The sequence below is a fragment of the Dermochelys coriacea genome, chromosome 5 (assembly GCF_009764565.3).
Source record: "Dermochelys coriacea isolate rDerCor1 chromosome 5, rDerCor1.pri.v4, whole genome shotgun sequence".
Taxonomy (NCBI): Eukaryota; Metazoa; Chordata; order Testudines; family Dermochelyidae; genus Dermochelys; species Dermochelys coriacea.
Window position 1 is genome coordinate 57,664,794 of NC_050072.1, and position 24,839 is coordinate 57,689,632.

At 40.7% G+C, this 24,839-nt stretch overlaps 2 long non-coding RNA genes across 3 annotated transcripts in view; one reads left to right on the forward strand and one right to left on the reverse strand.

Moving 5' to 3' along the window:
* The window catches only part of LOC119856246, a 168,937-nt gene extending 153,328 nt beyond the window's left edge, over positions 1-15,609 (reverse strand). Inside the window, exon 1 of one of the 2 annotated variants that reach the window (XR_005293219.2) lies at positions 14,768-15,609. This is a non-coding gene — a long non-coding RNA (uncharacterized LOC119856246). The remainder of the gene's footprint in view (positions 1-14,767) is intronic. The other variant, XR_006281505.1, reaches the window with a different exon arrangement.
* LOC122460281 lies at positions 176-22,546 on the forward strand. The gene is made up of 3 exons (XR_006281506.1): positions 176-913; positions 14,580-14,824; positions 18,777-22,546. It is a non-coding gene; the product is annotated as an uncharacterized LOC122460281 (long non-coding RNA).
* The last annotated feature ends 2,293 nt before the right edge of the window (positions 22,547-24,839 follow it).

Sequence of the window (24,839 nt, forward strand, 5' to 3'; positions counted from 1 at the left end):
GGTTTTTTTTGGGGGGGGGGAAGGGGTAGTGAATGCCGACGTTGTAGATTTCCCGCTCACTAGCTTCTGAAGAGCAGCAGCAAGTGTGTCCCATTTGTGTTGGTGGGATCATTTACAGGACGTCTGCTCTTGTTTAGGGGAGGGAGGGATGGAATTGTTATAACTATTTTACGGGGTGGAGGCGCTGATCGGCTCAGGTGGCTTGCAAAACGGGGATGGAGACAAGCAATGCAGCCGAGGAAAGCTCTTCACACGTGTCCAGCTGCCTTTCCACGGCTTCTGCAGCTCAAGATGCTGCTGCGGCTGGGGGCTGGCTCCTGCCGCCGCTGCAATATATCCCCTCTGCTGCTTGTGCCGTTCTGGAGCCGCAAGGCTGCATCTCCCCCTCTCTCTCCCGTCAGTTTTCCCCATCCCAGCTTCACGTTCAAGGTTTAACAGCGAGGTCACGTCCATTGACGTCAGCTCGAGTCTTACTGTACGTCCGGCTGCATTTACATACATCAAGGAAATTAGGGCATTAAAAATATGCAAATCCTGCTGCTTGAAGAAGAGACTGTAGATTCCCGCAGCGATCGTCCCTGTTATTGAAGATTGTAATTAAAGGAACAGAAACAAACCAACCCCCCTCCCCGCGTCCCCCCAAAAAACAACAACAACCAAAAACCCCGAATGACAAATATCTGTTAGGCACTGAGAAGAGGTTTCTGCTGCTCCGGTTCGGTGGCTGACTGAGGACGGCCGGCCTGCAGCACTGCACGGAGAAGAGAACAGGTTAGAGGAGGCTGCTCCAGACGTCTCTCTATGCATAATCAGGGCTTCGCCGCTGCGCCATTCTCCTCTCCTCCTCCTGCTGCTGCTGCTGCTCCTGTTGGTTCCAGCGTGTATTATTTTTAATACTGATGCATATGTAAAGGTATATTTGCATTTTTTTAATTTACTGAAAGTTACAGGCTATCGCATTTTCTTTATATTTTCCTCCTTGATTTAAACCAAGCAATCTTTTTCTTTTCTTTTTTGCAAGACTGCTCTGCTGTATGTGCTCTATAGACAATTTCCTCCCTGCTTCTGGTTGTATAAGGTTACCAAATATGCACATTGTTAATACAATTCAACCTGCACAACATTCTTGTTTGGTCTTAAAAGGAGAGGCACATATTACTGACGTGTACCTTGATCAGCTGTAATGGCAGCAGCTCGCGAGGGAAAGTTTGATCTCCTAATTAACTTCATATTGGAAAAAATACCATTTTAGGGGACAAGGCAATCTAGATAACGAGCGTAATAGGAGTTGTTTCAAACGATTTCTAATATTTCGGTGCTGAATTACTACCTATATACGCACGTATTTCTCTGTTGATTTCAGGAAGCTTTGATTTCAAAATATTCTCTTTAAATTGTGTAGATTTAGGTATGGTCAGCTTTCTCCAAGGAAGACATTTTCAACCATGTTGTACGTTCTGTCTTAACGGCTACATTAATAATGTGTTACGTTTTATTTTTAACTTGTGTGGCTTCAAACCGACACCTATGTGATTGAAAAAGCATTTTCATAGGTTATTTTTAAATATTGCCGATATCAATACATTTTATTTATCCTAAAATCCACAGGCCTTGAAGTATGTTAAAACAATGTTAGGTTTTTTCAGTTTATTTTAATGGGGGAAAATATTTTATCCCCCAACCAAATAGTTTAAACTGTTTAAAAATAAAATATTTCCGTCTTTCTAGCAATAGTATGCTTTTAAAAATGTAGAATTTCGTACCATAAAAAGAACAATGCCCGCACGTACACACACATTTTTAAAATTAAATAAGTCTAAGCATATGCATAGGTAATTAGTTATACTATGAATGACTTACCTGCATGAACGAGTAGGGCAAAAATTAGCCCTCCGCAAAGATTGTAATGCACATATTTCGAAATAATATGAGTGTAATTTTCGTTCTACATTATTCAGCACCTGTTTCACAACATGTATACTTTAATTCTTTAGCGATTTTATAGTATTTCAAGCGCAGCCTCTTGCTCTAGTTTTACAGCCCTACACTAAAGTGCTCATATGATATGTCACCCAATAAAAAGTGGTCAGATGGCCACACGTAAAACATTAAAAAAAAAGAGAGAGAGAAAAAGAAAGAAAGAAAGAAAGAAAGAAAGAAAGAAAGAAAGAAAGAAAGAAAGAAAGAAAGAAAGAAAGAACGGAAACAGGCACTACCATCCATTAGGTTAGTTCTTACCTTACCATATATAGCACCAATACATTAGGAAAGTACATTTTTTACACATTTTTATGAATAGCTGTAGGACTCCACAACTGATTGCAGAGTCGCTCGTTTACATGTAACGTTGGGGACACCTAGCTGGCTAAAACAATTCAGTCTTCTAGGCTGATTTGAATGAAAATCTGTGAATCATAGCTCTCTGCCTCTGTATGAAGAGAGAGGGAGATGCACACTTACGTGCACGCACATATGTGTGTGAATAACACGCCTAACTTGTATGTGCACAGGTACATGTTTGTACATATAGACACACATCTGTGTGTATGAATGCGTGTACACAGGTCGGCACGTTACATATATCACTGTTATATAATGCACAGCTCTCTATGTCACACATCTGTCTGTGGTGTACACGTTATGTCTATATGGGAAGATAGATGCTGTAACCATATCTCTATCATCTCCTTCTCTGTGCCTGGTCTCCCTTAGTGGTGCAGGGCAGTGCCCGATGCGCCTGGATGGCTAGCTGCCGCTGCGTGTGCTGCTGCTTACCCCGGGGCCGCTGGGTCGCTGGGTGCCGCCGCTGGAGGGTGGGGAGAGCCGCTGCCGCGCTGCCTCCGGTGCCGGTGCTCTGTCCCAGCCGGGCTGCCTCGAGAGCGGTGCCTGAGCACCCCCCCATCACCCGACACCCCCCCCCCCTCCACACACACCCCCGCCCCTCGCTCTGCATTACCATATGGAGGTCGAGTCCCTGCGAATCACAGCAGCAGCGGGCGGCATTTGAATAAGCCCCGCAACCAGCACAAACCCCAACTCCTCCGCACGCAGCTCTATCTGCAAGGGCCACTTTCCCGGCCCTCCTGCACCTTGCAGCCCCTCCCCCCTCCAAGGCATGTGCCACAGGGAGAGCAAGGGACAGCTGTCTTGCTTCAGTCACTTGCCACTTTAACACTAACTTGGCGAATAGAATCGAATATGAACAATAAATATCGCTCTCCCCCCCCCATTACGTTACACGTTAGTTACCTAATACTGAGCATTTGCAAGCTAAAAATACAGGGATATATATTTAGCGCCACATCCATACATTTCACCTGTGTTTTTTAAAATACCACAGAAGGATCATTACTCATTGCACATATTTTACGCAGAAAATGCCTAGAATCTGGATAAACGTTGGATCTAAGAGATGGAGCGAGGTGTTTGTAAAAAGAAACTTTAATTCTTGTTTCTTGCTTGCTCGCTCTTTAAATGTAAAAGATACAGTATTTCACCCGATCATACTGTAAATAATAAGACGTGTACAGGCACACTTTACAGGCGGGCACTCATTTTTTGGCATTCTTTACAGCTCATTTTAGCAGAGAGAAAAAATGCAGCTCTGGAGGACTGTCCTTTTCACAACACCCAAACCCCTCAATGTAAGCATTAAAAAAAAAATGAACATCAGTGCCCTACATTTTAAAAGCACCTGCACTTTTTCAATAAGACACAAGTCTATTTATTAATTTATTGCCCCCACAACATCACTAAATTGGGACAGTGATTTCCCTGTACAAAAGCTTCCCTTAACTACGGTGAATACACCTCATTAGGGCTAAATCCTCTCCTTTGGAGACAAAAAATCAAAACAACCCATCCTTTTGCTGATTAATAATCTCTTACATGACATCCCAAGGCAGAAACCAAGAGCAGCGGCAGGAGAAGAGAGAACAAGAATTTTAATACCGGGGAATTTAATTCACATTTCAGATAATTGCTAAATGGTTAGAGTTTTCGGAACCAGGGGGCTAGGAGTGGGGTGACGTGCGGCAAACTCTTTGTTAGATACATTTTAGTGAGTCAATAATATTGTGAGGCTTCAAAACGCTAACTTCAGCATCAATCATGGATAAGTAGCCAATGCAGCTGTGTTTCTATGCACGCAGTGTTCGTTGCTTTAGCACTTACGGAATAAGCATTAGCCACTTTTTCCTGATGGCTTTTGTGTTTTATTTTCTTCATCAGTTTACACATTGGCATAAACATCAATAAAGTTAAGATTTCAACTGACCCATTATTTCACTGGTTTCTATAATAATCTGCCCAAAATGCTGATTAAACCTGGCTGGTTTTTTTTTTTTAATCCACCGGGGTCGCTGAAGTCCGCCGCTGATCTTCTAGTACTGTACAGAGATCAAGCGAAAAGGTGGCGGGGTTGGGGGTGGGTGGGACAGAGGTTGGATTCATGTCCCTCACCCCATTTATTTCTCAAGCCCCTTCCCAATAACTGACACAACTTTGTGGCCCGGTCCAACAAAGCCCCAGTACTATGGGCAGGTGAGAAAGGTGAGATAATACTGTCACTAGGAGAATATTTACAGCCCTAATAGATCCCTGGGGGAAAGGGATCAGGTGGGGCAATCTGTGCCTTTGGACGGCTCCGGCCAGCAGGGGGATAGCGACACCTACTGGTCGCCCACACAAACCTACATGGTTGCGGGGGGCTGTGTGGGGTTGAGTTTAAATAAAAGGCTTAAGCAGAGCCACCATCAGGCTCGCTTTTCCTATCGAATACACTCAGTAGGGGAGGGAATAATGAAACTAAGCTCATATGTGTAACCCTTTAAACTCAGAATTTAACAAAGCCAAGGGGGCTCGTCAAAAGATTTTAACAGAAATAAAAATAAAAAAAAAACAAGCACTGGAGAGTCAAAGGCGATTGTGATATTCAGCTCCCGAAACGCTCTTCTAAAAGAAATCCACCTACTCTCCGTAATATATAGTCATACGACCTCCAACGTACATTGTCTGAAGTTAAAATGCTCCCTCTTTCAGTGGTGATCAGGATTATATTATTCAGACATTACTGACCTGGTGAGAATCATTTCAAACCCTTAACTGCGGAGTAGGTCCTTCCCAGGAAGTTAGTGAAAGACACAGTGGGTACCAGGACCGAAGAAGGGCAGCACTGGCAAGTCCTTCATATCGCCCCCATCTCACCCTTTCATTCACCCACGACTATGCCCAGGTTGAGCCTTTGTCCTGCTATGGTTGTTGCTTTTAATGGGGGCGAGGGAAGGAAGAAGGAATATTCTAAAAATCATTTCAGGAGGGACATTTCCCCAAGACTTTAGCTTTCCAATGTTAGGACCAAAAGATAGTCATGTAACAGTAAATGTAACTGTAAAGGCTGCAATATTTCACAAACCATTTGAGGAGGGATGAAGGACCTTGACAATAATATCATAAACAATAATCTAGTTTTAGTATTTAATCTTCAAAAAGAGAATTTGTCTTATTTAATTTGTGTTGGTACTGTATGGAAATAATACATCCTAGCTACTCCCAATGTCCATTGAGTAACTGAAGTGTTTCTTGTTGCCTCTTTTTTTGTTTTGTTTTGTTTGTTACCACTCTAAAATTAAGGGTCAGGTTAATCTTACCAAAAAGATATGTTTACGAATGTAAACACTGTTTAGAAGTGATAATCTTGTTAGCCTGCTGGGGGGAACACACACGAAGATGTAGATTGTACATTTGATTGGATTAATTGCTTTTAAATGTTTTTGTTATTTTTGGTAGTCTACTAACTGAGCCTTTACACAATCAGTTTGGATTGGTAATTGACTTCCAAGACTTCATTTTAGCATTTATTTTTAAAATAGGCTCATATTTAAAATACCATAGGAGGGAAAAAAACAAGCTTACTGTCATACAAGGACATTTCTATGTACGTGCAAAAGTTCTTTCTTTCTCCTTACTTATTTAGTTTTTTAAATAAAACGTCCACCTCTTTAACCATTACGAAAGAGTGTGCCTCAGGCCTATTAAATATGTATTTTAAAAGGTAATATGGCTGACATATGCTGTTGAAAACGTGGCTGTGCCACAACTACCTTTCAGAGGCTTTAACTTCCTTTCATTCTGTGCATCCAGATGTAGGTCCCCTAAGCATGTATGCTCTCAATATACATTAAGGATAATAAACAAAACTTAGCTACCTCTCAATTACGTTATATCTGTGTCTGTATGAGCCCCATATCCATAACATAATAATAGTAAACTTTTCTTTTTAGAAAATATAATACAATAAAAAGGAAAGATACTGACAAAGATATTGTATCTGGTCAAGGATCTCACCTATACCCACAAAAACAAAACGAAAATCAGATAGGTCTTTAAGTATCGAAGAGTTATCTAAATACTGGGTGATCACACCTGCTGCAATATGGATAATAACACACCGCTTTCCCGTTAATACAACAGTTTATTTGCCTGGATGTTTTTGTGGAGATTATTGTTCTTTTGTTTTAATGACACCAAACAGTGTTGATTTTGTATCTGGCACTAAGAAATGTAATACCTTTCATTTTGCATTGAAAATAATCAAGTTCCCCCAACCTACACACCAAAAATTAGCTATCCATGGGGATTACTGTAGCATATTTAACAATATTCCTAGAAACAACACGGATATGAATTTAAAGTTTGATCCTGTTGCAGAGCAATCGGCTTGTTCTAATATATTTCCACATTTCAGAAGAATTTACTAGTTCTAGATGTTAGTATCTTTATTACAATATCTTTTGTTGTGGGGTATGTGTGCGTGTTAACAAATATTTTCTGGCATCTCTTAGTGCATTGTCGTGTCTGATAATATAGTAACTTTATTTAAGAAAACACCGTGGGATATTAAATACTATAAACACACGAAATCAGCATTGTCCTTTGTTCCCATATGTTAACTACACAACTCGTTTTCTGTATTAGGTTTTCCCCCCTCTCTTCTTTTAAAGCTTTTGGGTAGGAATGAATGAATAAAGAAATAGGGCTACTGATCAGCAACACAGTCGACATGCATTAATCAAGACATGAAAATGTAAACCTCTAACAATTCCCACTGATAAATTGGCGTGCTAGCTGGGCAGGCTAATTGTGGCAGCAGGCATATTGCATGAAACCCTGGGAGTGGCTGGCCAAGGGATGTAGGTTGCAGATGATCAAAAGGCTGATGTTGCGGGGAGAAGGAAGGGTCATGGCACCTTAACCCATCTTTCCAGGGGAAACAGCCCCAGTGCAGAATTGGAGGGATTTTTTTTTAAAAAAATGGAACATCCCACTTCATGTGAAAGTTCTTTCTGAAGCCATATCTGTTTTGCCTAAGCAAGGTATACGTTTCTTTCTTTGAACCGACTTTGTCCCTTTCTCTCCGAAGTACCGTCACAGAGACTGTAGAACTTGGCTCAGTTGCGTTTCTGTTTCCTTCAGCTAACAGAAAGGTAGCCAATGCCAGGGACAGGGCAAATGTCAACTTTATCCCCACCAGAGCGCACAGGCATCCCGGCTACACACCCTTACAAAAGTCAGCCCTTATTTCTTCAATAAATACACCACAGCTAGATGGATGGCGACTTTATAATGCGCACGCACGCAGTCTCACACTCATGGGCGACGTGTGCCTATGATCCTGGGCGTTCCAGCTCTCCCCGAACCCGTGTGCGTATAAATTCTTCTTCCCTACACGTGCTGCCCCTCATTGAATACAGCCCGCAGTGTGTGTGTGTGTGTAAATACGCCTATAGGCAGGTCGTCATCAGGTGATCAGGCTTGTAATCCAATAGTATGTTTTCGTGTAAATAAGATTTGTCATTAACAGTAAGAAATTAAAAGAAAAGAAAGGGAGATGCGAGCCCGGCTGGTGAAATGGCCTCTAGCTTGCCCGTGCTGCTGCTGCGCCCGGCGCAACCCGCTGAGCCCAGCGCTAAACTTTCTCTCCGTGTCGGCAGGAAATCCACGTTTCCTACGAAGTAGGCGAAGGGACCGAGCGCACCCAGGCTATCTGCGAGGGGTCTGGGCAGGGAGGGAAGGGGTGCTGCTGCCGACATTCTCAGCCCACCTCCTCCGTTCTCCCCCCCCCGCCCCAGCGCGGGGAAAGCTCCCGAACCACCCTCACCCACCAAGTGGGTTAGCCTCGCCTCGCCGCCTCCAAAGCACATGGGGACCCTGCTGATCGGGACACACCTTGCCCCTAGGGCCTGGGCACTAAGGGGAAAGGCCATCAGAGTCCTGCCAGGTGATGGGCAGTGCCCAATGGCGGCGGCGGCTGGTGCCCTTGTACTTACCCTAGCGATGCCAGTGTAAATGGTGGCCGGGGCGCTTGCACTCCCACTCTCCCAAGGCTGCCTGCTTGCGAGAGGCTCAGCTCCTGTCTCCTCTCGTCAGCCTCTCCTCATGACACACGCACGCCCTCACTCACATAGATTATTGACTTTCCGAGCCAAGCCCTGCTCATTCAGCCTTCGCCAAGAGCGAGGGAGAGGGGAGGAGGGGGGGGGACCAGGATGCTGCCCTCACCGGGCTGCAACGTGACGCGCCCCCTTCGCCAGACATCAACCACCCACCCCTGGACTGGAAGGGGGGGGAGAGCCTCGGGGGGAGCCTGATGTGCACGTCAGCTCGGAGCTGACCAAGGGCCGGGGAAATACAAAAGCCTGTCTGCTGGGCCCCCTTCCTGCCAGTTCCACTGATTAGGCATGCAGGCGTCCGAAAGGGTGGGAAAATCCAGGGGAGCGGGGCTGCGAGCCACTTTCATCTCCAGCTCGGTTTAACGAGGGAGATCCTGCAACCCCTGCCTCCCTCCACATCCCGGGCAGCAGCAGCCGGCGCCTCTCCTGCCTCCTTCCCTCACCGCGGCACCGCAGCCCCTGCATGTCGGGGATGCTCTCCCTAACGAGGGCAGTTCCTCCAGCCCCATGCAAACGGCCCACTGCACAGCTTTAGATTGTGCCCAACACGCTCAGTGACTTTTTCCTCTTGAATTTATTTTAAAGGATTTTTTTTGGGGGGGGGGCGGGGAGGAGGTAACCTCGACACAATGTGTGTTCATTCCCTCCCGGGATTTGATCCCACACAAATGAGTTCAGCAGACAAACTGCTGCACTGTAGTGATAATGCAGAGGTGTCACTCAAGGTCCAGGTGGGATAGGTTTCAACAAATGAGCACCTCGGTTGTTTCAAAAAGCGCTCCTTTCCCAGTCCTTCAAGATGTGTCTTGAGAAAGGAGACAAAACACAAAATTAAAAGATATTTAAAAATGGAAACTGACAGGCGCGGGGTGGGGGTGCTTTAAACAACAAATTAAGACAGATAACATCTGGGAAATCTTGCCAAAGGGCTTTTAGTGCAAAGTGGGCATAGACAGAGACTCAAATAATTTTGTAGATTTGGTTAAAAAGCTGTCTGTTTATCAAGCTAACCCACAGTCGGTGCTCTGTTAAACACAATCAAAGCAGGCCTCATCATTAATTCGATAGGAGGCTTTATGAATTATAGCTCCCTCGCTTGCTCTCTCACCTACACACACACACACACACACACACACACACACACACACACACCTTTTTTTGGGTTGGAGGGTAGAGAAAAAAAGCAGTGGAAACTTTCAGTATTGAAAGACACACTAACTGTCTTCTTGATTTCCTTGTTGAACTGCAGGTGAACTGCTATATTTTTACAAACGATTCATCTACACAAAAACCTGTTTACCTTTATAGTCAGCCTAGATGTTACAGTACAGAATACCTAAACAACCCGCTTCGAAAACAAACCCCATACATATCTAATTGTTACGTTTACCACAGTTTGTTAACAATTTACACAAAAGTGATTCCATCAGAGAAAATCTCCTTTCCTCTATAATGCAAATTATGGCACAATATGATTTGGCAAATAACTGATGGGTGTGCATAGCACATCTGCAAGATTGTGGTTCGTGCCGAATTATGTAAGTGGTATGTGTCTGTACAGAGTGGGGGAATGCAAACATTAAATTACAAAGACTTTGACGCTATGTTTTAAGAAGAATTTACCTGGCATCTTCTATTTCAAAATAACCGAGTTAAATTAAAGAGCGATTGTATCAATGATCGTGAAGTAAAATGGATAAACAGGAAGTTAGTTTTATTTTAAAACTAGACTGGTTATATCAAAATAAAAGTGACGTTTGCTTGGTGTAGAAGGAAAACAAAATTAAATCATTGTGAAATAAATAATTTAACCCTCTATATAATGTTATAAACCTAGGACAATCTTTATTCCCCCCCCCCCCAGATTTTGGCATTATGCGAAGTGCATAACGTAATGAGTATAAATAAAATGGTTATCTAATCATTTCCTCTTAATTTAACTTATTGTCTTTCAACTCAACTCCTAAAATTTATTTTAATTAAGTTTTAAAGATGAACTCGCTTAACCCCCCTCCTCCCACCAAAAAAAATCCACAAAGAAATGTTAATATGTTGCAAACTGCTGGATAACGAATGTCTGAATATTGTTTTATAACATGCCATAATCTGAAACATGAAACATTTCGACAGATTATCATTCAAACTCCGGGAATTAGCAGAGTAATTTTTCCTTACATGTTCCATAAAAAATGCCCAATGACTATATTAACTTTACTATGGACCATCAGTTGCCTGGTGTATATTTCTTGCTGAGGTAGTTCACATTCAGGTTTATTCTTCTCCAAAGCAGTACCTATATATACAGTAACGACATCATACTTTTCAATATATGCCTATATTGTTTTCAGCATTCAAAAACAGCTAATCTGTTTCTGGGCATGTCAACTGCAGCGACGAGAGAAATGAGTTGCTGTCGATCTTTAAGAATTCAAGAGACAAAAAGGTGGAGAAAAATAATCAGATTGGTTCTACTGCCATTGAAGTCATTGGGAGATTTTCCATTTAAAATAATAAAATGGAGCAGGATTGGGCCCATTTGCTTTGATTCTGTCTAAAATAGTTTATGTCTTCTAAGTTGAAAAATGGTAGTTCTAAAGCCAGTTTATGATTACAGTTGGAGACGTGATTCTAAAAAGCAAATGTAAGTGAATGTAAATGACCTCCTAGTGTTTACAAACGAGATTTAAGACGAAAAAAATGCTTAATTTTACATGATTTATTAAACCTCGGTTTTTTCTGTCCATTAATAGTATTGGGTTTTTTCGTCCATTAATAATATTATTCACCTTTTTATTAAGTATAATGAATCTTATCAAGTGGAATGAGATTTACCATGAGTTTTCTGTGAAGCTGTTTTGATGGAGACAGACAGTCCAACCAGTTTTAAAGTTCTGCTTTATTTCTGAAATTATTTAAAATTGTGTTCTCTCTTATCTATTACTACTTTGGCTATTGAAAGGTTTACTCTGCTCTTAGTACGTTTGCATTTGTGCTTGCAGTTGGCGATGCTCTCTATGGACAATACAGTCTCGATGTGCAGTCAGCAAAAATACCATAGCAAAAATCGTATTGCTTAGTAAGTACTGGTCATATCATGTCATCGATTTTTAAGCAGAACTCTGCTGTGAAGTCATCGGAGACTACAGTTTTAAAAAGATGACACTATATTATTCCGGTCTTCATAAGATTAAATCGATTAAACAAAAATAAGTTAGAAATGTAAAATATATTATTTTCATCTATGGTAGCTAAACACAAATAAAAATAGAGCTCCGTCCTTCAATTTCTGCTGACGCAAAACTTCTATTAACTTCAATTGACGTTTTCCCTGAGAAAGGAATGCAAGATCGAGTCCCTTAATTGTACAGTAGCTATAATCAGGACATGTATGGAGTAGCTGAGGATATTTATCTCCTATATATATATATTTAAATGTTAATGCCATTCCGTGTCGTGATAAAATATATATGTTAAGTAATTAATAAAATGAGAATTTCTGAAAATTCCTTTGTTGTAAGTATTTGACTTTTTAAGATTTGCACATGTGGGTCCAGTTCTGCGCCAACTGAAGTCAAAGGCAAAATTCCTATTGAATTCAATGGCCGCAAGAAGGGCCTTTAAATTGTATTTGGTTTACCCCCCAAAAGTTGAGTCCATTTCTGTGTCTGAGGTATACCTGCTAATCATGGTGTGCTTTATAACATTCAGAATGGAAAATGAGAAAGGGCCTTATGACAGATTAAGATTTTCTATGACCAGATAAAACAAATACCGCGTTTGAACAAATTAAAAAGAGAACATTACACTGCAAAATAGAAAAATACCAAACTGATCATTCTAATCCGAAATGTTAGAAGAAATCAAACCAAAATCTGAGTTTTATAATTAATATCTTTTATTTGATATCGTTGTGATTGCTAGATGCACGTGAACAGCTAAATAGAATAGACTTCAGTTGGAATTTTTTTGGTGGTAGCACTTTCCAAATATATTCTGGGAAGAAGAGATTTCCCCCATGGGAAAGAAATGACAAGCGTCATTTCCCAAAGATTTTCCTGTGGGTTTTGTGCAAAATGCATATCCACAAAGGTATCTGATATTGCATAAAACAATTGCTCTCCAATGTGCTTAGTGCCTTTAAGATCCATTGAAGTTGATACTGAGGGCAGCTAGAGTCTAGCAGGAAGTGCTCAGCAACTTGGGAGATCGAGACCAGCAACCCACTTTTATATATGTGTATGTGTATGTGTATATATATATACACACACACATATATAATGCTAAGCGTCTAGCATCTTATTTAAAGGTGCAAAGATGGAATGAGCAAGCATTCTGGGCACGTGTCTTGCAAGAACTCCTGCCAGGGGAGCCCATTCCTTCGTGCACCTGGGTCTTCTCTTGAGATGCGCTGCATCAGAAGTGAAGAAATAGGAGCTGTCCTCCATCTCGTCCAAGAAAGGGTCCTTTCTCTTGTACAGACGTTCCCAAGCAACTCTGCACTTAATCATTTTCCAACAAAAGATACCTGCTGGAAATCAGGCACATTCCCATAAAAAGGAGGTAGGGTGGAAGTGGGGGGGGGGGGGGGAAGAGAGAGAGAATTCTCTTGAATTCCGTCTGGTAAGAGCCTGTCTCGGGCAAATCTATGACATAATGCTATTCACAACAGACACCTGTGCAACAAAGCTTTAATGTTCCTGGATCAGATTTTAATTTGCTAGTTCTGCGGGATAGATCTTCAGAAAAAGAAGAATGAACCATTTAAACAAATTGCGTGCATGTATGCTGCGTGCAGTATATATCTTTATAAATGATATATGGATACATACACATACTGTACATAGCATATAGACATTTAAAAACTCTGTGTATATATCTATAGCTAGGTGGTGATGTGGCAGATTTAGGTTTCACTTCGAAAACTTCACCACAAAGTGCCATTGAAGAATCAAGGATCATGGTCAGAAAACAAAAATGAGCATTTTTTACTCTGGGCTATGCTGCTTTTTGATTCTGACATCCGAGTGCCTCTTCCCCTTTATAAAGGTCCCTGTGACCCAGAGATCAGTATTTGCTCCCTCTAAGTCACTCTCCTTCTTTTGGACAGAGCTAAACAATTATCCGCTAAAACAGGGACCCTATGACAACTTCCCACTTAATCTTCAGTAAATGCTTCCCACCAGATAAACCAGGGACAAAAGGAAACAGACCGAAGTAATCAACACTTTTTTTCAAAAACTAAAATGCAGGGAAAGCCAGATTTATCCCTGTCTGCTAGGAGAGGAATACAAAGCTAAAGAAAAACAATGCATATGCCTAGCATTTTGTTAAACAGGTTTGGTAACACGGAAAATAAATATGGTAAATTAAATACATTTGTTAAATACAAACGACATAGGTCCCTTTTAAAAAGTCTAAATGGTTTTTTAAAATCTCAAGCAGTAAGAGGTGGAACATTTCAAGGTCATGTCATGCTCAATCCAAGAGGATTACTGTATATTCTCTAAGAAAAACGCAACGGCCCAAACTTTATACCTCGTATGTAATCTCTGAATTTACTCCACTTTATTATTGTTGCTGAAATTTGTTTCCTTCAGAAATATTTATTGTCCCTAGAGAGGTAATCAAACTCAATAATACGTGTTAAATAAACTTGTCTGTATCAAGCAAGCTAGATCACTGGAATTTTTATTCCAATCTATGACTCAATTTACCTCCCGACCTCCCATAAATTCCCCCGGAGACCAGCAGTTGGTCTTGTTTCAAATGAACGTGGAAAATGCTTTGGACATTCTCCTTACATGCTTTTGGAAACATAGGTATCAAACGAAATACAGATATTTAAAGACCTTTCGGGGATTCAGAAGCAGGCAGCGACAGAACATAAAAATAAAATAAAAGTATGCACCTATTGCTCCCATAAGTGTTATCATACGCTTTGTCTGGCCCCTTTGAATTGTTTTACAGTAGGAATTAGAAATCTGTTCGTTTTAGTGACGTAAATTCCCGGCCGTTTGTTGCATTGATTTCACCCATCGATTTGAAAGCCAACATTAAAACCTTTCATCGTTTCATTCTCTAATAAATGTTCCCCCTTTCGGTTGATTTCTGTTTCTTTTCAACACCTAGACGGGCAAATTCCTAGCACCTTTTCTTAACTGAGGCTGGGAGCACCATTGAATTTGTGTGCCGGCCAGCAGCCTCACAGAGACAGCGGAGGGGAGTGAAAACGCCAGTGATCCTGCACCGGGAGAAGAGAATTCACAGCAACTTAGCAAGCAAACAAGACAAAAAGTTAAAGAGTGATGGCACTGTACCTTGCCCCCGGTCACTCAGACGTGCGCTTCCCATTTTGTACATGATGAAGAGTTTTGGTAGGTGCTTTTTATATTTGGGTTGGTTTGTCTATATAAGCTCTGCTCCTGTACTGTACAGAGAAACGCCCGTTGATGGACTACAGTGTTAATTAACGCGGTGCTAATTTGAGTAAGAGGAAATGGAGGTGGAACTAGGTGCAGCAAGACTGCGATGGGCCAGTGACCTCTAGTGGAGAATCAAGGACATACAGTTCGGATGAACTATCACAGGAGAATAGACAGGAAATTTCCTCAAAGCATCTTCCCCTTCCACTCCAACAGTTTACGTGGGGTAGAAGGGTCTGTGCTGTTCTCCAGTTGGGAAGAATAAACTGTGTAAAGCACCAGCGCGGAAGATGTGATTTAGCCCAAGTGGCTTAATCTAGCTGCACTGCCAGTTAAAAAAAAATAACCGTCAACATTTCTGACTGACTGACTTTTTCAGGGGAGCAGGGAGGATTTGGAACATTTGGGGGAAATGCTCAAGACATTTGAGGTCACAGTTAACACAACCCAGGGTCATGCTGCAGCATCAGAAGCTACCTCCCCAAATATCACCCTGGGGGAAACAAACAAACAAAAATGTCAGTCAGCAAATAGAGATTAGCAGTCAGGACTTTATTGTAAAGAGCATACTTGACTAAACAAGTAAAATGAAGGGAAAATATTACTTGTGTAAATAACAAAAGTGACTATCAAACATAACCCCCCTTCCTCCCCCAAATTGAAACGATTAGGGTTATTAAAAAGTTAGAAAAATATTTGAATGGGAAATTATTTTAACCACCAGATAGTTACAGAGCATGTTGATTATAAATAGCTTTGAGGTATCTTGAATATGAAAGGAGTTTATGGATGCAACCACTTTGTAGCATATTTAGAGCTTGAGCATACATGTTGAGAGTGTATCTGCAACATGAAACACCTCGTGTGTTAAACTTAACCACTTATTTAATTCTTTATTTTCGTTGATCCCAATAACAACCAGAACGAAACTTTGAAAATCTGATAGAATTAGTTAAAATCATTCTAAAAAGGCATTTAGAACAAACTCATGGTTGTGGCTTTTTGGAAATGCCTAATGTAGCATTCTGAATAGTTTATTTACATTTCATAGCAAATAATGTATCAGGAAATGACAGTTGGGGGAAAAATCATAATTAGTATTTTAAGGTAATCTTTACAACTACCTTTACTGTAATCAGCCATTTTTAGGTATGACCCTTTGTGCCTTTATCCCACATCTTGCAATCTGGATCTTAGCACTTTTCTTTTCGCTGTAGGCAATAGTTTTAAGATTCATAAGAAAGACAGACAGAAAGAAAGAAAATACATAAAATACCACGCAGTGGAAAATTAAACCCAGTGTAAAGTGAATAGTAAAAGTAAGCACCAGGGCAATTTCTCAATATTCATTCTCTGCAAAAATCTTAAAATCAAAATCAGTCTCAAAACGTGAATATAAAAGCGCCGTTCTGTTAGTAAATTATTAGCTAATCCTAATGCAGAAAAAAAGGAGAGATTTCTGCCGGGGCATGAGAAGGGACTCATGTATGTACACTTACTACTAGATATGGAATTACTCAAACGTCTTGAAAAAAGAAAAGGAGTACTTGTGGCACCTTAGAAACTAACAAATTTATTTGAGCATAAGCTTTCGTGAGCTACAGCTCACTTCATCGGATGCATTCCTTTTCTTTTCTTTTTGCGAATACAGACTAACACGGCTGCTACTCTGAAACCTGTCATTAAAAGTCTTTAATGTCTTGACTTAGAAAACTCTGCTCTGGAAAACAGAAGACGAGTAGAGCAGGAACTCAAATTAATCAGGTAGAGAAAGGAAACATGGTATAGGAGAAAACTTGCAAACTACACCAATAAGGAGTGGAGGTGTCCGATCGCTTCGGAGGGCGGAACACATTTCGGAATCTTAAAAAGTGAACAAATGTACTGTAGGAAGAAGATGGGACAAAAGTCCCAAACTTCGGTTAGCTTAGCTGCCTGGAAAAATACTGAGACAACAGAAATAGTTGACACAAAAGTGACTACAGATCTCGAATAAAAGTAGGGAAAGTATGGGGAAAGTTAGAGAAACGAAAGCATTTATTCAATTTCAGCATAAAAAAAATCACAAAGAGCTCTTACTGCTATTAACCAAGTAAAACTGTTGAGATAATGGCATGGGTTCATAAAGAAAAGGATGAATAGAGAATGCGGAGAGGGAAGGGGAAGCCATCACTAGAAACCTTACAATCTCTCAGCTAGGAGAAAAGAAGAGCTTCCCCATATTTTATTGATTTTTATCTTCTGTTTAACCCAGCAAGGGTTTATACGAGTCATGGCAGAAAATTGCCCTCCAGGTTCAATAATTAAACAGAGGCAGGGTCGTTTTGATCCAGGTTAGAGATTAAGGACTATTATTAATAAACAGTATAATGAAAAGACTGATCGAAATACCCAAATAGTTAGTGTGTGATCCAAGATACAACTTTTGAAAAAGTAAGTATAGTAGCTACACAGATTTGATAGATTTTCTATACTGTGACAGACAAGAACTGGTTTTTGCTCTTAAATAAAGGAACCAATATCTGACAAAAAGAAAAAGAAAAACACCCTCTGTAAAACAAGGAGACAAAATATATTAACTCCGCCCACACTCTGGATGTTCACCACCAATGTGGGGAAAGATCCATGTAGTTAGGTATCTTTCCCACATTAGTGAAGTCTGGAACTACCACAAGGAGAGAGAACGGGTTTTGCCCCACAGATGTAAAAATTCTAGACTTGTTGGGACGTGCACGCCAGCAGTGAAGGGTGTGGGCTTTGAATCCTTATTTTTCTGACTCTGTAGAGAATTTTCTGAACAGCATTTTCTTTCCCATTTACAGGCAAATTGCATTAGGGTTGATAAGAACCGCTGACACATGAATCTTTTACCTGCACTAAATGAGAGCAGGCGGATAGATCAGAGATTCTTTAAAACATGCAAATAGTGGGAGGTTAAAGCCTAATAATAATCTATGATCTAGAATTAAAGATCTTAATAGTCATCACCCTCTAAATCAATCTACCGACAGTCCATCATCCATGTTTTATTTATCAGAGAAACACCTGTCAGGTTATCATGGGGAAATCCACATGTTTTAACCAACAGATTCAGTACAATGAATGTAGGACTGAATTATTTGCAATTTTCTTCTTTTCCAAAATTACTTGCACTCTGTGCAGAGATTGCAGGAGAGCCAGTCAGCTGAAGGGTTTTCAGAATATATAGCCCCTGACATAAGCATCCACTTCTCTAGAACTTCATGCTATGTCTCTGGTTACTTTCCTAGCAGTGGACAATATTATGACACACACATCAAGCGTTTGAAGCCGATTTCTCAGCATTAAGATCCCCTCTCGCTTTTCCCTTCCATAAAAGATCTCGCTATTATGGTGCCAGTACGTGTGATGAAGGAAAGGGGACGTTCCGCATGAAAGAGTGAAATGCATTTGAAGAGTTCATGGGCTAACATTGAAGGAATTGCTAAAGCACCACCCTCACCATCATCATTATCCCTGCCTTGATATTCATTCTCTGGAGAAAGTTCAAAGGCAAAAAGCAAATTTCTAACCCACTTTAAAGTCACAGGTTTCCCTGCGCTTAGCAGGATAGTTTAGATCTACGGAGTTGTATTTAGCAAGGTTCTTTCTAGTCTTCTTCAACAGTGGATCAAAGGGAATGATAGGACCGAACCGATCCTAAACTGGTTGCTCAGTTGTGATATGTCACAGTAGAAAAAGTTTAATTTCAGAGAGAAATAGGTGTCCCATGCCATGAAATACTATAATATCTCCTCACAAGAGATTTCCATTCATTTGTATTTTCTCATACATTCTCATGCGGTCTGGAACAGTTACATATAGTGATGGCTATTTCTTATGTCCTAATAGCTTGTATTGAGTTTTTTCTTATAATTTCTTTTAGGAAACTACGTCTGAGTCCAATGGATCGTTTGGTTTGTGGAATCAAAGCCCACCTAAAAGTGGTACAAGCCACTGAATGTCCCTGAATGCGTGAGTGTCCCTGAATGTCCCAAAACCGTGTAAAAACTCACTATTGTGTAAAATCTATACGGTTGAGCAGACTCATGTATCTTGTTTATGTAAGCAGGGGAATGATTACATTTTCTCTAGATGAACTAATTTCAGACAAAAGCATATACCAATGTATAAGACTAAAAGTTTCCAATTTTAATCAAACCACAACCCCTCTTCAAAATCTTCCATTACAAATGTATTAGACAAACATATCTGCCTTTTAGCAGACAGACGTTTCCTGGCACAGCTATGGTTCTGAGCGGATGCTGCTGCTAAAACATTGCTAAATTAACACCAAACCAGTGGTGCTCCCGCTTGTGGTGCTATGCACCAGAGATCAGAATTGAGTCCTTAGTGTTGCGACATCATTGAAAAACTCAAACAAGGGGGAGATCTTAAAAGAGGAGGCTATTCTCTGTGCACAGATATTTTGGTAACTAGTAATAATCAGTAAATAATAATAAAATGTATGAAATAGCTTAACACAACATACTTAGGCTTAATTAAATAACCCGTCTGTCTGTTTAGCCCAGGATTTTCCGATTTTTTTTCCCTATGGACCTCATTTTATAAGAGACATTGTCTTGTGGATCATCTCCTTTCCTAATTTCAGTTGTTCAGATCACCTCCCCTCCCATTCATGACTGGGGCAACTACAATTTCTTAAAGGGGGAAGTCATAGTAGGAAAGTATCGAAGGTCGTTTTCACCATCTTTTCATGCCATTTGGAAGATGGAAAGGAGAAGGAGAGTTCAGTCTCATGACCAGCCAGCTCTCTGCAGAACACCAGTAAATTGTTCTGTGGATCAGAATAAGAGTTGCTGGTCTAATTTCCAAATATATGGAAATTGTCTATCACAGACAATGGGGAGTTGTGTTTAAAATTCGATGACAGGTTATAGCCACACTGTTTACAAATTGCTTCTCTGGAATGGGGTTCTTTAACCACAAGAAGTTCAGAAGTGAATTGACACGCACACAAGCAGGTACCCTCTATTTCTGCTTCCTATTAGCCTGCACAGTTATGGGAGATCTTCCCCCACATCTCTGCCCTGGCCTCTATTTTTATAAAAAAAAGAAAAACTAATTCCATCCGAGATCGGAACTCGGAATATATTAATCAATGGAGATTATCTATACAACAGGGAACAGACGCCTGTCAATTATAAGGCTCTCCTCTGGTTTCTCCCCAGATTGTACCAATCTTTCCCCTTTTACAAGACTACATTGCCACTGAGAATAAACTTCGAGTTTGTGGCATTAGCAGAAAACTGCAAAGCCCTCTTTAGCCTTAGCCTGATTATAAACTGCCCCTAATTTAAAAGTCAGCTTGTCTTAATTTTACACTTAAAATACACAAATCCTGATTCTGAATCCACCATTGTTTCTTACTATCATTATTTGCCCTGTTGGAGGAGTTGGTCCCAGGGTAATAGAGAGACAAGGTGCGGGATGTGGTATCTTTTATTGGCCCAGCTTGTGTTGAGGAGAGAGACAAACTTTCCAGCTATATAGAGCTTTTCTTCAGGTCTGGGAAAGGTACTCATCCCTCCTGCACTTCTCCTTTTCCCTCCTCCTGGCACTGTTGGGTCTAGAGCTGGATGGAGGATTTTAGTTTGTTCATTTGTTTGTTTTCCAGAAAAATTTAACAAACATGATTTTGTTTGTTCATTTTCATTGTTTTCAGCAGGAAATGTTGCCTTTTAATTGAAAATCTGAAAACCAATTTGTTATGGCTTTCAGCAACTGAAAACCATTTTTTGTCAGACATCCCTCCAGCCTTCCTCCCCAAATCCAGCCCGAGATGATGGGCGGTTTCATCTGAACATTTTGGGGTTTTGTTTCTCTCTCTCTCTCTCTCTCTCTGGGAAAGCAGACACTTTTCATAAACACCTTTGTTTAGTTAAAAACCCATTTAAAAAAAAAGTTTTGAAGGAGAATTTTTGACTGGCCTTATTTGCCTCTCCATCCACTCAACTTGGAGTGGTCTTTTCTCATTCTCCCCCTTCTCCTCTTTAAGATCCCTTTCCTGCAGAATCTAAGCTTTCATTTTTTTAAAAGTATGTTTCTAGCCCTCCTGTTGGCAAAGTTACTATTTCAAATGCCAAAGGGAGATACTGATGCAGTGTTGTCTTACAGAATCTGCAGTCAGCTTCACAAAGTGACTGAGCAGTGTGAACTCCCCTCTTCCATTAATCTCTGTTTTTACTTGTCAGCACTCATTATTTCATTGCCCATCATTTTATCAGCTGGAATAGGAGAAAGGAACAAAGCACACAGAGTTAACTGGGACTTGGGGCAGGGAAAGAAACAGAGTGGAAAGAAAAGAGGAGAGACACAGAGATGGGGAATGGGAAGAGAAAGAATGGCCACAATAATGGTGGTTCTAAAGATGAAAATAGTTCCCACTGAACTAGTGTAATAGGATCATCTGCCTCCAGATTACTCTCTTGTGACCAAGGGTGCCTCTGCCATGCCCTGCCTCTGTTTTGCCCTTCTTCAGGGCTTCTTAAACAAACTCCAGTCTTTCTTATCCACTCACAGCCCTTCTTGGGGTCTGGTTTTACTAACATGAAGTTCCAAACACAAACACATTTCTACCTGGTCTCAAGATGACACAACCCCTCCTCACTGAACTACTGTCCACTCCTGCTCTCTAAGCAGCTACAGAAGATGCAAGGGCTGGCCTACCTTTTCCCAAAGGAAAAACAAACCTTTTAGTTGAGTCTTCTTACCCATCCCCAGCTCCCTTCCTCAGGGACCACTGCCAAAGACCCTCTGTCCCTGCAGCTTCACTCTGTACTTCCCTTTCTAGCTCTGTCCTCACCGAGCCACCTTCTCACCCTTCATAGCACAGGAGCAGCTCCATATGTGCCCCCGCTTAATTGGCTCAACTGAGAGCTCCTGCTCTGGCACAGCAGCGCTTTAACATGGGCTGTGTACGGGCTGGTACCAGCTTCTTACTGGTACACCATACCGGCCCGTACAGTCCCACTTTCACCCCTGATTGTAACTCCTATGCTGGTGATGTCTGTTCACCACCCACCTGGGCGTTGGTTACCATTTCCCTTGTCATAGTCTCTGAAGAGCTAGTATCTAGGCACTTCCCAAACCCACAACATATTTTAGTGAAAACCATACACCACAATTCTTATAATTTTATATGCATTAGTGACACTCATATTTATATGGAATGATGGGTTTCAGCAGATCATAACCTTTCCCCTGATACCTCACATGACATGCTTTATATGCAATATCACAATTATATGTAAATGAGGAATATGGGGCTTACAGGGTGCTCCACCGAGGTACAATGTCAGAAACTCCCCTACTACTGTGTGTACTAGTGCAATACTGTAATTGTCATGTGCATAATTATATCAATATCATAACAGCTTCACATTCTGACCTGGAGCTGATATAGTAGGATCAATGCCCCTTCTGAGTGCTGTGTGACTTACTGGTTTATGGCTTGATCTTATCTCATTAAGGTCAATGACAAGACTTCCATTGATTTCACTAGGAGCAGGATTGGGCCTTTAGCTCTTCCTGCAAACCCCTTATAGATAGAAAATACAGAATAGATCATCATGATTTTGAAGGAGTTGTTACACAAACATTATAAACATTTACTACATTTTAAAATTATTTACACATACATATAGAAATCAATAAAAAGAAAAGGAGTACTTGTGGCACCTTAGAGACTAACAAATTTATTAGAGCATAAGCTTTCGTGAGCTACAGCTCACTTCATCGGATGTGATTTCCTTATTTTACAAAGTAGGGAGTTTGAAATGATAGCAGGATTTACTCTTCAAGAGCAATATCCGATATGGGAGTGGAACTCTTCCAATGGACTGATTGGCAACAAGTATTAAAAGTATTCTAAATATTATAAAATATGAATTGATTTTTTTTCTGCTGGCATTTATTGCAGTGGAACACATCGGTGCTGGTAATAAAGGTGTGACACACAGGAGTGCTGGTAAGAAACTGAATTCTATTTCCTGGTCACTGGCACCTGACATGGATCAGGGTTACAAACATTTATTACCACTGCTGTGTGACAGGAATCAGTATACAGTGACTTCAGTGGTTGCTGATACTGTTACACTGGACAGGACAAAGATTTTGTGGTCAGGGTGATCTGGCTATTAAGACGGTTTCAGTAGAGTGGAGCAGGGCAGATGTAAACTTAATTAATGGAGTCCAGATGGGAGCTGGGTGAGAGGAAGATGAGACAACAGCAGTAGATGGCACACTCAAGAAGCAGGATATTTAATACAAGAGAATAAAGGTGCAGTGAAGAGTGCAAGTGTTCAGCTGTTTATTAGGAGAACAAAGTCTGCATCACCTCTGACTGTGAGACAAACTGTGAGCAACTAGCAGAGAAAGCTGTTACAGAATGCTAAACATAATGTGCTATGATAACCTTAGAAGTGACAGGAGCAAACGTGAGAATCAATGTTTGGACACTTTATGTTTTTTTTTCAAAACTGGATACAATATGGTGGAAAGCGGTAAAAAGCTGCCTTTACCACAAATACAATATGATGATAGAAAGAATATTTTATATGTGGATGTCAGCAGTCTTAATCTGAGAGCCCAACCATCAAGTACCATCTGAGAAATACAGAAATGTCCGAAAGTATACCAAAAGGGGATGGGAGCCAATCAACAAGACTTCCATCTTTTGGCAGTTTTATCAAATAAATGTACAAACAAATCAAGATATAATATGAAAGCTGTAGAAATGATTGTGCAAAATGGTCAGTAATTCTTACAGACCAGGAAAAATGTATGTCACACCCATCTCAGAATGATCGTTTCATTTTTGCTGCTGAACAGTTCAAGCCCTACACCGAGATCAATACCTCTCCATCATAGTTGGTACTAATTGGCAAGGCTGGTATCAGTTGCAGCAAATGAAAAGGTCAGTCATGAACACAGATTCCAGCCCACTCCATTCTTAGAGACAATCCCTCCAGCTCAGGGTTGTATTCCACCTGTGGTGGGGAAAGCTTGCAGTCCCACTGCCAATGTTATACTTGTTCCGTAGATAAATTAAGAACTTTTGTTCACCAAGGCTGCCTAACTAATACTTTTCATTAACACTAAATTCACTTTTCAAAATATAGGACAATCTACAGGGACAATATATTTGGAAGAAAAGAAAACGTTTGAATATAGGGACTGGTGTCTGTCTAAATAAGCCTTCTTTATTTAAAACAAATAAATAGCAAAACCACCCTATATAACTGTTTCAGCTTTATCTGTCTAATTTAGGGTGTTATACTGCCATCCATTATTGTAGTATGTGAGCATCTTCCATGTAAAATCAAAAGTAATAGTGAAATCCCTTGTGGAATCTCTGGTATTCTCCCCTTTTGATGGTAAAAAATCTGCATGAAGTCAGTTTTGTTTTGTTTTGAGTGTTGTTGATTTTTTTAAGGTTTATTTGTTTCCAATCTTTTCTGGTTGGTTTTTGGGTTGATTGGGGTCTTTGGATTGAAGGGGTGTCATCTTATGGCGCAAAGGCCTTTTTGAAGAGAGAGGTTTTGCAGCACTTGTTAAAGACAGTCAGATTGTGGATTCACCTAATCTCCTCTGAAAGGTTATTCTATAGCAGGGGTTGGCAACCTTTTAGAAATGGTGAACTGAGTCTTCATTTATTCATTCTAATTTAAGGATTCACGTGCCAATACTACATTTTAACATTTTTTAGAAAATCTCTCTCTGTAAGTCTCTATATTATATAACTAAACTATTGTTGTATGTAAACAAGATTTTCAAAACGTTTAAGAAGCTTCATTTAAAATTAAATTAAAAATGCTGATCTTACACCGCCAGCCCGCTCAGCCTGCTGCTGGCCTGGGGTTCCATTCCACCGGCCTGGGGTTCCGGGCTGAGCGGGGCATGTGGCTGGGACCCTGGCTGGCAAGGG